This window comes from Argopecten irradians, chromosome 9 (assembly GCF_041381155.1).
Source record: "Argopecten irradians isolate NY chromosome 9, Ai_NY, whole genome shotgun sequence".
Classification (NCBI taxonomy): domain Eukaryota; kingdom Metazoa; phylum Mollusca; class Bivalvia; order Pectinida; family Pectinidae; genus Argopecten; species Argopecten irradians.
In genome coordinates this window covers 26,181,932-26,196,720 of record NC_091142.1, presented here as the reverse complement: position 1 = coordinate 26,196,720, position 14,789 = coordinate 26,181,932, and positions in this window count along the sequence as shown.

Below are 14,789 nucleotides of genomic sequence, written 5' to 3'. Positions count from 1 at the left end.
TAATATTTAACGATATATACGGTACGGTGTTTGACGGAAAGTCTGTGACCCTCAGCAGCTGCAAAACTCGTCATTACAGATTTAAATATTGACGATGTATTTTGCAATGCGGTCGTGTTTGATGACAAACCGATGAACTCTATAATTCGAGAATACAGCACGGAACTTCATTTAATGCACACTGTCCAGATGTCATCCTTTACTGATATGATTCCGTTTCTTACATTTTCCGTTTTAATTTTGCATCCTATCCTTATTTGTCAGATTTATTGTTTATCATTTGCAGTTATTTATTTTATATAAAGATAATGTTTTAATACTTTAATACTTTTAGGTGCCCAAACTCAAAATTAATTAATTGAAAAGAACAGTTTTTGCCTGAATTGATCAAAATCGTATAGAACGCTATATATATTGCTATCTAGAAAGGAATATTTGGCTTATAAAGCTACGTTTCTCAATTCCTCAACCAATTCGTCGTACAATCGTCAACCAAGCTGCCGTACAATCAACATCCAAGCCCCCGTACACTTGATTTTTAGTGAGTTGCTTTCTTATGTTGTGAATTAGCCATAGAAAATTAATTCCGTAATCAGGAAAGCAATTAATATCCATATAAGTGATTTATTTTGAACCGCCTTTCTCACTGCGGTACCCCTCTGCATGTGACCCTGGATTCCTGTTCATTCCTAAATAAATATATGGCGATGGCTGACAGACCTCATACGTACTCGATATATAATAAGCTTGAACTGGACAATAGTTTCAGATACATTAATTACATGTACATTAAAACTGTGAAAATATTGCAAAACTTCCCCTTGCTGTGACAGGTCACCGCCTCGTCGATACCAATATCCCGTGGACGGGTACCCACAGTGAGCACAGGCGTCTGCTTCTGGTTTTGAAAAAAATACATAAACCTACCACTATTATATAGTAGGGAAGGTTATTATTTTTTAAACCAGAAGCAGACGCATATGTACTCCCATAACATGAGAGTTGACTGGTCAGCCGTGTTTTTTTATCGGACGTTATTTCGCTACACGAGGTAATGTTCAAAAAGTGTCTCGTCGTGCTATACCTCTAACATTGTTGGAGTAACGCTTATGGTAATAGAGCTATGTCATCGATGTAGCCTTGTACAAGTCCCCAAATGCCTCAAATGACTTAAACATTTCAAGAATAATTCTAATGAAGATCCGAAGTAAAAGTCAGTAATCTATTTTCTAGTTTGCAAACTAAATACATCTAAATGATTTTTTTCCTTTACATATGCATAATGTAGCTACACGTATAACCCTTAGCTACATATATAATGACAATTTTATGACATATACTCATGATCTCGTAGATCAAAAAACACCCTCGATACTCCAGGAGTTCCGATCACTTACTATCTCTACACGTGTAGAGATCGTAAGAGATCGGAACCCCTGGAGTATCGAGGATGATCAAACAGCAGTTGTAGACCTATTATATTGTACATCATGAAGCGCTGGTCAGCTGATATTGATCATAGGTATTCAGAGCATTAGTCTTCAAAACTGTTAAAAATTAAATCTAAAAAGACTGAATCCACATTAGCGGTTTTGCATATAATTTTAGACATACGATATTGAAACTGCATTGTTCTATCATGAGGCTAGTATCAGGTTCACTATAAGTTGATAGAAGACATATATAGATAACATTAAACCAAAACAAAGAGGCTATTAAACATGTTTTTGCATATGGGAATAACATTTTTGAAAAAAAATACTGCAGGTCTTCAATAACATTGATAAAACTAACGTTTTACATGTATTTAGTAGGGTTATTTTAACAGACGTCCGCTATACATGTGAAGAAAAACAAACGTACGTAAAACATATGTTAAACATACGTTTAACGCATGTTTTGTTCAAACGTACGTTTTACGCATGGTGGCCAAAACGTACGTAAAACGCATGTTTTAAACATACGTTTAACGCATGTTTTTTCAAACGTTTCTTCAATTGATTTGAGGGGCCGCGGTGGCCGGGTGGTTTAGATGTCCCGGAGAGGGGGGGGGGGGTGCGGGGGGTGGGGGGGAGGGAGCTTGTGGTAATATGTCGGGACACCCGGCCACAACAGCCCCTCAAATCAATTGAAGATATAAATAAATACATTCAAAAGAATGCTCGGCGATATCTTAGTTTTGGTAACGTTATCTGAAGCAATTTTAATGATTTGTATGGATAAATTCATCAAATCTTATGGTTTTCAATAGAATAATGAAGAAAAAATGACAAAAAAAACAAAATTTTCTCAAAGTTAAGGCACAAATAACTTGAACCGAGCGTGGGCGGAATTTGTTTATCCAGCAAGCCTGAAGTAATGTCCTCTTTTGTTATCTTTTTATTTAGAAAAGTGTTATAAATTTTTAAACATCCTCTGTTGATGCAGGTCAGAAATACAGTTTTACAATTCATGAAAAGTTTATCTAAACACAAAGTGACATAAACAATAAGTACACTATATGTTACCTGGGGATTTGTTTTGGTAAAACGATGACGTCAGCGGCAGATGTTATTATCAGAAAGTGTTGTCTACATAGGGAATACCAGACTCTTTTCATGTTTGGATGCAAATCTTTGATGTCACACTTTTAACATATGTGAATAAAAATTGTTTTGGTAATGCTATGTTTTATTTTATTCTTGATGCTATCTGTCGTCTGGCTCCTTTCTTATAAACTTTTTCCTGTATAGGTACATACAAATTTATTTGTATGACACACACAAGTACAACGTACCATCTGTGTATCGCATTCTATTGTATTTGCTATAATTGTATTTTTACATTGTATACGATACACAATATTTGCAAAAAAATCATCTGTAACGTTTTCCTAGTTTGTTAAAACGATTGAATTCCTTCACTATAGGTAAGAAAATGACGCTAGGCGTTGAACCCTGAGCTATCCCAAAATATCAGGTGTAAATGAGGGCATGGGTTTGATTGAAAGTGCGAAAGGATAAATAACTCATGCTAGAGGACATTTCTTATTTTTGATAAATATTATGCTTATTATGAGTAAAATTTTGCTTTGGAAAAAAGTCGTTGCGAAGTTCGTTTAAAGAGCCTGATTTCTAAACTTTTTTGTCAATTTTGATTTTGTCAATAAAATTATTCGAAATTGAAATTGGATAATCTTCTAAAGGAGGAAAACTCCCAAATACATATATGTTTTGGAGAGATATAACACTTATATCTGTCTGTACTCTTAATAGACTGCAAAGCCGTTATCTCAGCCAATCAGAATCAGATTTCTTGTGTTATTAGCTGTCGACATAGCGTATCAACATCATACAATCCTTGTAGACACGAGAGCGGAAATGTGTTTTCAGCAAATGACTTATTTGGATTTTTCGAGAGTTTTTGACTTCTCCCATTTAGACGATCTCTGATACTCTTAATGTAATTAAGATCCCAACAGAATTTCTGTCAAGGCTATATTTCGGTCCAAGAAGACCTATGTGGGGTATTCACTAGAATGCCTACTTCCCGGTGACAGATACTCTCAGAGTCGTTGATGTTCTAAGACAAATCAGCTCGAAGTATACAATCTACTAAAACAATTCTGTTCAAAAGATGATTAGCTTAGTCATATGATAAGTGAAATCTTTTTTTCATTTCTCATTTACTGCAAAATTTGTGGTTATATCTTCACCAAAATCAGCAAGAAAGTAAAAAATGAAGTCCTTAAGGTTCTGATAAAATTTTGCAAAATTTGATCACCACAATAAATTTTGATTTGAAAATTGTCATTAAAGTGTGATTAACATCTTTTGAAAAATGGGCCTTGGTGTGAATGATGTCGCTCTTTACATTTGTCCTTGTATGCATCCAACGTGAGGAGCAAGTAAACCTTCAAAATATATAACTATTAAAACCTATATTACGAACCAAGCCGAAATCAAAGCTTTCTAACTTTCATAATAAGTAAGAAAGAAATGAAAATCATATTTCCCAAGTCATCTTTTGCGATTTGAATTAAAAAGGAGAAAAATGAAATATAAGCTTTTTTGAAATTCGCGATTCGGCTAGAAAGATTTATATAATTCATCCATTTCTCATCTCTCGCAGCTATAAGGTATGGTATCGTGTTAAGTCATAAAACATAATTCTCAATATCTTTTTGGTTTGTGAAGTCTTGAACAAAAACACAGGAATATTCGTTCATTTAAATATGACTTCATAAAGCCAAAACATATTGAGAATATTGCTTAAAATTTAATTGGAATACATCAGCGAGGTACTTATTATGAATTGCTTTTCGTGCATTTAGGTATTTTAGGTAAACCAACTAAGTTCAGTTGTGACGAGTTGATATGTTAGATAGTTACGCTTGGTTTGGCCAATGACTGTACCGCTTCTACCCTTTCCCGTACATCCACGTTCTTTGTGAATGACGCTGTAATGCTGACGCACAATTCTTTCAGACTGTGAAAATAACCTCAAACTTATAACCAATGAAAAACGAGTGTTACTAATGAAACTAAATTATATATAAATAAGCCTTGATTTTGATATCCTATCATCATTTGATATATGGAGATTATATTTCTGATTAATCTACTATATGTGCTGCTGATCTAACCGATAATAGCCTGAAAGATTTCGACTCGAAGATATAAAACCCGTCGTATCATATCAAAGACAATTACGCGACAACAATAGGGCAGCGGTCAGTAACATCCTTTAACATTAACAAAATAAGTTTGTTTACCTGGAAGTTATTTGGTTGATTTGATAAGGTTGTTAATGCTACGTGTGCCTTAGCTATTTGCCTCTCTTTGATAACTTACCTGTGAAAGTGATATTGACGGTTCTGACAGGTTTCCCTGTAATGGATGTCTGATTTTCTTCACCCGATCATATCGTTGGTACTCATGTCGTTACGTTGTCACAATACTGCCACTAATGACCATACATGAGTATGGATTTTTTTTTTTTTTTGACTTATTTGGATTTTTCGAGAGTTTTTGACTTCTCCCATTTAGACGATCTCTGATACTCTTAATGTAATTAAGATCCCAACAGAATTTCTGTCAATGCTATATTTCGGTCCAATTAGACCTATGTGGGGTATTCACTAGAATGCCTACTTCCCGGTGACAGATACTCTCAGAGTCGTTGATGTTCTAAGACAAATCAGCTCGAAGTATACAATCTACTAAAACAATTCTGTTCAAAAGATGATTAGCTTAGTCATATGATAAGTGAATTTTTTTTTCATTTCTCATTTACTGCAAAATTTGTGGTTATATCTTCACCAAAATCAGCAAGAAAGTAAAAAATGAAGTCCTTAAGGTTCTGATAAAATTTTGCAAAATTTGATCACCACAATAAATTTTGATTTGAAAATTGTCATTGAAGTGTGATTAGCATCTTTTGAAAAATGGGCCTTGGTGTGAATGATGTCGCTCTTTACATTTGTCCTTGTATGCATCCAACGTGAGGAGCAAGTAAACCTTCAAAATATATAACTATTAAAACCTATATTACGAACCAAGCCGAAATCAAAGCTTTCTAACTTTCATATTTAAGTAAGAAAGAAATGAAAATCATATTTCCCAAGTCATTTTTTGCGATTTGAATTAAAAAGGAGAAAAATGAAATATAAGCTTTTTTGAAATTCGCGATTCGGCTAGAAAGATTTATATAATTCATCCATTTCTCATCTTTCGCAGCTATAAGGTATGGTATCGTGTTAAGTCATAAAACATAATTCTCAATATTTTTTTGGTTTGTGAAGTCTTGAACAAAAACACAGGAATATTCGTTCATTTAAATATGACTTCATAAAGCCAAAACATATTGAGAATATTGCTTAAAATTTAATTGGAATACATCAGCGAGGTACTTATTATGAATTGCTTTTCGTGCATTTAGGTATTTTAGGTAAACCAACTAAGTTCAGTTGTGACGAGTTGATATGTTAGATAATTACGCTTGGTTTGGCCAATGACTGTACCGCTTCTACCCTTTCCCGTACATCCACGTTCTTTGTGAATGACGCTGTAATGCTGACGCACAATTCTTTCAGACTGTGAAAATAACCTCAAACTTATAACCAATGCAAACGAGTGTTACTAATGAAACTAAATTATATATAAATAAGCCTTGATTTTGATATCCTATCATCATTTGATATATGGAGATTATATTTCTGATTAATCTACTCTATGTGCTGCCGATCTAATCGATAATAGCCTGAATGATTTCGACTCGAAGATATAAAACCCGTCGTATCATATCAAAGACAATTACGCGACAACAATAGGACAGCGGTCAGTAACATCCTTTAACATTAACAAAATAAGTTTGTTTACCTGGAAGTTATTTGGTTGATTGGATAAGGTTGTTAATGCTACGTGTGCCTTAGCTATTTGCCTCTCTTTGATAACTTACCTGTGAAAGTGATATTGACGGTTCTGACAGGTTTCCCTGTAATGGATGTCTGATTTTCTTCACCCGATCATATCGTTGGTACTCATGTCGTTACGTTGTCACAATACTGCCACTAATGACCATACATGAGCTGTTAAAGTCAGAAAAAAATCATCATTTAGTCTTTACAACAAGGTGGTAAGCAATTACATAACGACCTATATCGGGTGGTTGGCAGTTAAGCCGATACGGGATCGGTACTTATAGTGCATAGTGACCAGTCTCTGCTTCAGCTTGTAAACACTACCACATGCATGGGTCTAAACCACAGTAGATGGTGAAGGAAGATTACTACCAGCATCGAATACCATGCACAGACATAATAACAAAAGTTCTAATAAAGAAGTATTTTTGTAGCATTTTATCTAATAAAGCAAATTTAAAATCGAACATCAGTAAATAAAATTCCTTTTGTTATTGAATTATTATTAATATTTTTATGATTAGGCTGTATACGATCAAACCTACTTTAGAAAACATCTAAACAAGTGACGAGTTACATATGCATTTTCTTTATAAAAATATAATACAAAATTCAACCTTTATAAGGAATGTGCAATGATGAACAATTTTGAATACATTATCCAAAGCTGAAATGGTTGTGTTGTATTGAATAGATTACACTCTCTTCACAACATTCCTCTACATGAAACTGAAATATCATGCCCTTTATTTCCCATCCGGTCAATCCTAAAAACTGACCAGTTGCGTAGGAATATGAAACGTAATGGGGGGCAAAGGTCCTCAATATTTCGTAACCACCACCATCCCCCCTTCGCGGGTCCCGAACCCACAGGATATATAATTGATATACGTTTTTCATATATCATTACATATAATCCGTGTACACATCTATAGACAGTGGCCTCTTAAACAAGAAATTAATGAATACGTAAATTAGCGTGCAAGGTTGGGGGTTCTGGGTCCCTGGAAAAATGTTTCGATTTAGAATGACGGAGATGAGTTTTACGATGCATTTTGTTGCATTTGCGAGTGCCGCAGGCGCGAGAATTTGGTGAATGGGGGTCCGGGGGTCTGTTTTGGGGGTCCTCGGTTCTCCCCGGGAAAAAAATACAATTTAGAATGGCTTAGATGAGTTTTACGATGTATTTTGATGAATTTGCGAGCGCCGAAGGCGCGAGATTTTGTTGTTTTGGGGCTCCGGGGTTTCCCCCGAGAAAAATATTATGATTTGTTAGCCTAAGATGAGTTTTAAATGCATTTTGATGGTTTTAAAGCGTTCTTAACACGGTAATTTTCGATTTAAAGTTACCTGTATTTAGAAATGATAATTGTGAGTGTCGTCATACCATTATGCAACCCAGCTCGATCTGAACATACATGTACCGGATTCACACCATCGGCATATTATTGCATAATTCAAAATAATAATAAATTGATTGTCTTGCAAAGACATATAAACAAATTAATCTTTTAAGAAAATTTTTTTGAAATAATATAATCCCTTGATGGACATTTTCAGTTCGTGTGTATTGAATTTTCATTATTAAAGATTTGAACATTACGTGCTTGAACATTTTAGGAAACGCGCCGCGCAGCGAAAATTTTTCTAAAATGAAGGACAAAAATGTGCAAGAGGACCCTTTTTTCTTTCAAATGTGCATTTTTAGAACATTTCATTCAAAAATTAGAAATTAGAGTGAACAATTGAAACATCAAGGGATTCATTTGATTTGTGATTTAACAAGACAAAGATGATCTAGTTAGTTGGCATTGTTGAGAAGTAGACAGATGTGGCGGGAAACGACATAACACAGTAATGATATATAAAAGCTGATAATTTACAAAGAAATGGTTAAATTTTGATGATTATGGATATTCCTTAACCACATAGATTTATTCTATGATGACTATCACCTCTCATATAGAAACTTAAAGTAGTTGGTAATCAATGTGGGTTTTTTTAAGGTGGAATTATTTTATTGGATAGACTATTCTATAATAAAAACCGTCAGGGTTGGGGTACTGGGGTTAGCCTCCTTACAAACAAATGTCCCCACACACGAGGGCTCTCAATCATCACACATATTTTGGAACAATAATAGATTTTATTGCGTTCAGTGTCTCTTAATTGCCTGTGTAATTAAGTCTTTCCATGTCATCCAAATTTAATGAGAATGTGATTCCTAATTGTTTAAAGTTTTGTGTGTACCAAGACAAATTCAAATCTTGGCAAAATACTGTCTGATGAAATTTTTTTACTACCTAGCCAATAGATATTTGATGTCATAGTATTTATTTTTAACCCTGATGATATTGAGAATAACTTTAGTATTTCAACAGTGGTATATAGAGATTGTCTTGAACCATCTAATAACATATAAGCGTCATCCGCGTACTGGCCTAAAAGAAACGTTTTACCCAACATTCTCAGTGGTTTTACATCTGGGTTTGCTTTAAGAGATAAAGAAAGAATTTCAACACCTATAATTAAAATATAAGGAGAGAGTGGATCGCCTTGACGACAACCACGATGAAGACTGAAAATTCTGACATAAATTCATTATTTATAACACATCTTTGAATTATTATGTAAAACTTTAAACCATCTTCTAATTGAATCCCCAAAATTAAAACTTTCCATGGCTTTATCTATGAAATCCCACTGTATAGAGTCAAACGCTTTCTCAAAATCGATCATGTATAATAAACCTGGTTTGTTTATTTATTCTTGTAGGTGCATGATATCATAAAGCTGTCTAGTGTTTTCCCCTATAAACCTACCTTAATAAACCCTGTTTGTGTATTGCTAATTATATGACGTAATTTTGGGTGAAATATGAACCGTTGACCAGAAGCTCTTTGTTGTAATTTATTTGTATCAATAACATTATTGGATTACGGATAGTGCATACTAATGTAGTATTAACTTTGGTAATTGGATAAAAACTGTGTGAGATTCTGTTTAAAACACGTTATGACCATAGTAAATGAAAAGCTTCATACACTATTATATACTGTAAACGGCAGCATGTCTTATGTCAATTCATTCTGTCCCATCGGGGCTCATACAAATTTTCAAAATTAAGATGGGTGATAACTGAAACAAAACTTGTATTTATATACTAATGAAGACATTAAAGTAAGACGTTATTTGGGACAGCAATTCAATACAGCAAACCGTTTACTGGCAAAGCTGACGCAAACGTAGACTCAAACGCCGACACAAACATAGACTCAAACGCCGACACAAAAATAGACTCAAACGCCGACACAAACATAGACTCAAACGCCGACACAAACATAGACTCAAACGCCGACACAAACATAGACTCAAACACCGACTTATACGTAGGCTCAAACGCCGACACAAACATAGACTCAAACGCCGACACAAAAATAGACTCAAACGCCGACACAAAAATAGACTCAAACGCCGACACAAACATAGACTCAAACGCCGACACAAACATAGAAAAACACCGACACAAAAATAGACTCAAACGCCGACACAAACATAGACTAAAACACTGACTTATACGTAGGCTCAAACGCCGACACAAACATAGACTCAAATGCCGGCACAAACATAAACCCAAACGCCGACACAAACATAGACTCAAACACCGACTAATACTTAGGCTCAAACGCCGTTACGAACATAGACTCAAACGCCGACAAAAACATAGACTCAAACGCCGACACAAACATACACTCAAACACCGACAAAAACATAGACTCAAACGCCGACACAAACATACACTCAAACACCGACTCATACGTAGGCTCAAACGCCGTTACAAACATAGACTCAAACGCCGACACAAACATGGACTCAAACGCCGACACAAACATAGATTCAAAAAACGACAAAAACATAGACTCAAACGCCGACACAAGCGTAGACTTAATGCCGACACAAACATAGACTTAAACGCCGACACAAGAATAGACTTAAAAGCCGACACAAACATAGACTTAAACGCCGACACAAGAATAGACTCAAAAGCCGACACAAACATAGAATTAAACGCCGACACAAGCGTAGATGAAATGCTGAAACAAATATAGACTCAAACGCCGACGCAAGCATAAACTCAAACGCTAACCACACCGAAAGTGGAGTGTTTGTCACATTCCGGCTCTATATAAAAACGGCATTTCTATAATCCAACGCATCACAGACTTCTAAAAGGCGGGGTTAGTTAGGCCTCCGCTATGTCAAAGTAGTGTAAGCATTTTTGTCAAATAAATATACAGGTTAAATTGATATTATTCAATTAACAGAACATCAGTTTTAATTTATTCATATTAAATCAATTAACAGAACATCAGTTTTAATTGATTCATATTAAATCATTGCATTGAACGTTTTGAAAACGGTTTCATAGTATTTACGCATCGATTGAAATGACCCAGTTCATGACGTCATAGCGTGTGCATGGCATTCCGCAGTGTGACCTTGACACCAGTCACCTTTGAAAAATTCATCGACTGTATGAATCTGAAACGATAATTCGTCAACGTTTAGGTTTCACAGGTGAGATGTCAGCTTTATTGTAAATGGTTATGTTGAAATGACCACCGTAAACATTACCACCAAATAATGTATGCACATTTCCGTGGAGAATGGTTTACTGTGATGTCATTTGAGAGTACGACTCGCGGTAGATTTTGGATTCGACATCAATCTGGCGATGTTTTTGTGTGCTTCCTCTTTTATCTGGCTATAGTTATTGACGGATTGCACATTGAGTTGTCCAGTGAATTGTACAATTGCGTTATAAGGAGAGACCTATTTGTTGACGAGAGTTTGGACCAAGTGTTTTCATGCGCTGTGGTTAGTTAATCGCCTGTCCCCGGAAAGTCCAACAGCTGCTGACATTTTTTCATGAACGACGTAAGTTTGTTTGTTCAAATTGGTTGACGCTTAAATCACTTGTCGTTTCCGGATATTGCTAACATGTGTATATGTGTAGCTATGTTAAATGAGTCACCAGGCTTCTGGTAATCGGCTAGACGCTTTTCAGCGTAAAATGTGTAAACATTGAGATGACATCGATCTAATCTGTCGGGATTCCCTCACATTTTCGGATACACAGGTCGTATATCTCGGGGATCGTCCCCTTGTCGTGTTTTATTCTGGCGTTCTTGGAATTCTAAGTACTCCTGTCCTTCGGAATGTAACGCCCCCCTCTGTCATCGATATATGTTCATGTGACCCTCTCAATCCAAAATGGATAGCATTATACAACCAAAACCGTAATGATAATTGTGTCTTGTCTACATTGTCCGAGCTGTCTGGTGTTCTATTAAGTTTCTATTTCCTGATCAGTAATTGAGTCGGCTTTATTTGACCAATTTCCTTTTCCGTCACGTTTCACTTCGCCTTGTTTAGCCTTCATGACGTCCTGGAGCTGTGAAAATTCATTGCTTGTAGCGAGGCTGTATGCGTACTTAAAACGTTTTAGTTGTCTGTCTTAGCTTCCCATAAAACCCCTTAGTGAGCTGGGTTCATAGTTGGAACCATAAGCGACCCATTAGACTGGCCACCAGTTTCTAGAATATTAAAAAAAAATACTAAAAGGCTTGAATATTTTTGTCTACTATATGCACATGCTTGATCCTAAGTTTTAAACTAGGGGGAGATAATCTAGTAAAGAACTCTGCTTAGAAAGTCTTATAAGCAACTTAGGGTCTGGTGGCCAGTCTAGCGACCCATAGACGGTCCCCTTCCCTGAATCAATCAATGAGTCCCCATTCGTCGTCTGCTCTGATGACCCATTTTCAATTTTGATCAACCGGTCGCCATATAAGTCAATTTCAAAATAAATCCCATCAAAGCTCACTTTATACACGGGTCCTGTGGTTGATTCTGTTACCTTTGTCACCTTCCAGTTGAAATAGTCTATGTAAAATTTTACAGAGTAATAACCTGTGTAAAACCATACACAGAAATAGCCTATGTAAAACCATACACAGAAATACAATTATTAATAATTAACAAATCGAATAAATCAAAGATTTCCTTCAATTTTTTTTATTCAAGACACATTTGTTCAGTCTCAAACACATAAAGAAATTAATATGAGGTATTTTTAATATGTTTTTTTTTTCTTTTCTTCCGTTTATCGGAGTTTACAAATTTATTTGGTTGGGCGAAACCTACCTTTAAATAACTCTAACAATGAGTAAGGCATAATCCGTCAGTTGAGTGACCTACTGTAATCCTACTTATATTTAATGTGACTTGATTTCGCGTTTTCGCGTTTTCTAATGATTTTTATGGCGATTTAATCTTGCTCTTTAAATTTCAAAATTATAATATTGTTTCAAAGTCGCATTTTCTTCCATATTGTTCTCGCACACGAATTGCGTGATATTCAATCGCACGTAAAAATATGCTGGTTTACACTATATAACATTATGGACAAATCACGCATTCAAAAAAAATGGTAAGAGTGTACTTATTACCGGAAATACACGAAAATAATGATATTAGAAATAGAGCAATAGCTCTTGGGGAGTAGGTTTTCTTTGTTCCATTATCAACACCCATTACCCGGATCTAGGTCACATTCGCGCTCAGCTAATCAAATTTCAGATTTTATTAATACACTCTGGGCATACCTTTGTGTGCCACAAGAGGTCAATTTATACAAAACATACATGACAGACAGGGTAATTGATAGTACAGTGTGAACATAATACACTCAAGCGTACATATCCGAGTATGAAATATTTTACGTACATTGGTGAGTATAATGCATGGTCATTGTTAGTTATGTATGATTGTAGTATGAACAACAACCATATCAATATTTTAATATTATAATGGTATATGCTTAATACTTCATATCATTGACCTTTAGCGTAGCCATAGCAGTATAATACAACTGCATAACCACTAAATATATTTCAATTTTACTTAAGTTCATACTTTTAGCTTTAATAGAACTTGAACGCTTAAACTTTGTACAGAGTATAAATAGATTGAACATATACATGTAGTAGTTATACAATTGTATATTCGATGCTATATCGTATAACATATATAATCAGCTATATCACAGCATAATAAGAAGTAATAACAAACATACAAGTAATATAAATGCAGGTGTATGTAACCAGTACACTGTACTTTTTGATAACTTTAAAATACATAACTGTTCTATTTGTTTAAGAAAATAACTCACTCTCGTTAATAGAGTTCGATTACAGATTTCAAACATGCCTGCCATTTTTAATAAACTTGGATTTGTATAATAGTATTGTGGAATATATTTATGTCTATTATTAGTTACACTTGCATTACTACATTGAAATAAGTAGTGATATTCATCTCCAATACCGTTATTACATAGTAAACAAATACGGTTATCACGTGGTATACCAGCCCATCTACCAGTTTCAATAGGAAATTTTAAATTCGAGGTTCTAAATTTACTAATAATAACACGTTCTTTGAAATCAAGCTTTACTAAATATGGTTCAAGTTTAAACTGCTTTTTAAAGGTTGAGTAGAATTGTCCGCGAGACGATGTTTCAAGAATAGAATACCAATTTTGAATATATTGATCACATAAACGTCGTTTTAGCAAGTTTTTAAACAAAGCTCTATTCATCGTACATGTATTTTGAAATGCCCATAAATTGTTAAAACCTGTGTCATTAAGGAGTGACTTTATATGCCCAAGCCACTTTAATTCTGTAGTATCGTTTTCTTGCATTCTTAATGTAAGGCGATAAAATACACTGGAGAGTTTATCTCCCCCTGTAATTACTTTGTGCCAAAACATTAACATCCGTACCTTGATTTCAATTTCTAAGGGAAATTTACCAAGTTCTCCATAAACCATAAAATTAGGAGTACTGTTTCGAACATGAAGAATTTTTTTACAAAATTGCAAATGAATTTTCTCAATAATGCTTACATTTTCAAATCCCCAGATTTCACAGGCATACAACAAAATAGGGGATACAAGTGAGTCAAATAATTTCAATTGTAAATCTATTGATAATGGAACGTTTCTAATTTTGGTATACAATGCATACAGTGCTTTCTTTGCCTGGTCAGCTAACTTTTTCTTTGTTTTAGCAAATGAGCCGTTGTAATTGAACAATATACCAAGATAAGGATAAGAATCTTCACGAGTTATCTGATTATTAAATAATTTGAAATTATATTTGCCGTCTACTTTTGCGTTTTTCAAAAATTACTATTTTTGTCTTTTGTGTATTAACAGTTAGTTTCCACTCGTCACAATAACTTTGAAAGCAATCAAGTGCACATTGTAGACCTTCAGGTGATTCTGACATCAGCACAGTATCATCTGCCTATAAAATGACAA